This window comes from Penaeus monodon, chromosome 21, assembly GCF_015228065.2.
Source record: "Penaeus monodon isolate SGIC_2016 chromosome 21, NSTDA_Pmon_1, whole genome shotgun sequence".
Lineage (NCBI taxonomy): Eukaryota > Metazoa > Arthropoda > Malacostraca > Decapoda > Penaeidae > Penaeus > Penaeus monodon.
The window spans coordinates 38,032,060-38,033,723 of record NC_051406.1 but is presented as its reverse complement, the minus strand read 5'-3'; the positions used below and the strand labels follow the sequence as shown (position 1 = coordinate 38,033,723).

General features: G+C 34.2%; 1 protein-coding gene across 1 annotated transcript in view; it reads right to left on the bottom strand.

Moving 5' to 3' along the window:
* LOC119586461 (transmembrane protein 164-like) overlaps positions 1-1,664 on the bottom strand; it is a gene marked incomplete in the record, with an annotated part of 20,214 nt that overhangs the window by 6,067 nt on the left and 12,483 nt on the right.

Sequence of the window (1,664 nt, the reverse complement as noted above, 5' to 3'; positions counted from 1 at the left end):
CCAAGTCTCCAGTTTCATCTTTCATGATTATCAAAAATACCTAAGGCAACATTTCTGACTTCACACACATTTCAAATTTCTTTTCATTACCCGTTTTCTTTAATGTGAATCCATTTGATATCTCAACTTGTTTCTTTAGCTATAAAAAATCAGCAAATGAATACTGATCTTAAGCATCATCTAGAAGAGAAGAAAAAATGTGCTGCAGACAAGGACAGGAAAGACAGGAAAGGAAAAGTGCTAAACTTCATATTCACACCTTTGATAGTTTCAATCAGTCATCACTTATCATGAAATTTTCTTTCTGAATGTTCTACTGCTTCAATGATTCCTAAAACAACCATTCACATTTCACATTTCATTGTTTAAGTCTAAATTGTTATTTGACATGTCAAAAATTAGAAACACACAACATTAACAACATTTTCCACTCTGTCCACTGCTTTACAGGTTTCAAGGATGCATTTTGTTTCTGTAATGTAATGGCCTAACATATCTGCAACTCCATCCAGGGTAGATTTAGTTCTATACAGTTTTAAGTCATAGTTAAGTCTACTTATGTGCTTATCTTAAAATGTATACAAACAAAAATCATTATATTTGCTGCATGCTTTATTTAATTCATTTATGCCTGGTTACATTTGAATAAAGCTTGCATTAGCATGCCCTGCTCCATGCTTAAGTTATCATCTGGTTCATAGCCATCCTGGCCACTAGGATGATGTGATCAATCATCATCAGGCATCTGGAAGTTTTTTGCCTTCACATCACCCAGTATTAGTGGGATAATATGGCCAACACTATGGAATGAAAATTGTGACAAAAAATACATTCTTTACATAAATGTTAAAATTTATAACTTTTTGCTGGAAAATATATCTTCAGCTGCACATAAGATTTGAGACAATAGGTAGGTGGCAACTTTTCACAACAAAAATAAAATCTTTTGTGGCCTATATACCACACAAGCTGGGAAAGAATTAAAGAAAAAATACTTAAAACCTGTATATCAGCATTTGCATAATATGAAAATTATACAAATAATCACTCAGTAACTCCAGAACATCTTTCTAACAACATCAGATAAATCTTTGATTCACATAACATCATACCAAGCTTTGAATTCCTAGTCACTTCATGTTTAAATAATACCAAAGGAAATGGCACAGACAACAATGCTGCATTTGGAACTGTGGGTCTAGCTTGAACAGACAACTTGTAAATTTGGACAGATAAGTTGTATGAGTTCGGGGCCATCACCCCCTGCAGTGCTCAGCAAGGATAGAAAGACTAAGTGTCTGAGTCAGTTTTCTTATAAAATTTGTTGTGGACTTACTAGATTAAGATAGCTGTGTGGCATCTGGCATCTTCTTCATTTACAAACTAACTCATCTCAGCAAACGTGATCTACTCTCTGGAGGTCGAAGTTCACAACTTGTCCAGACAAGTTGGACAAGACTTAAAAAGTTTTTCCAAATAGTTTGCTCATCCATCCGAGTTGGACGAGTAATTCTGAATGCAGCATAATAACCTGAGTTTGTAGGTAATACTTGAACTTTTACTTCAAAACTGTACTCCACTCACAAATTTATTGAAATATAAAAATCACAGGAACCAACAGGAAAACTTCTAAAACAACTGGCTATACCTCTAGCAAGACTTGT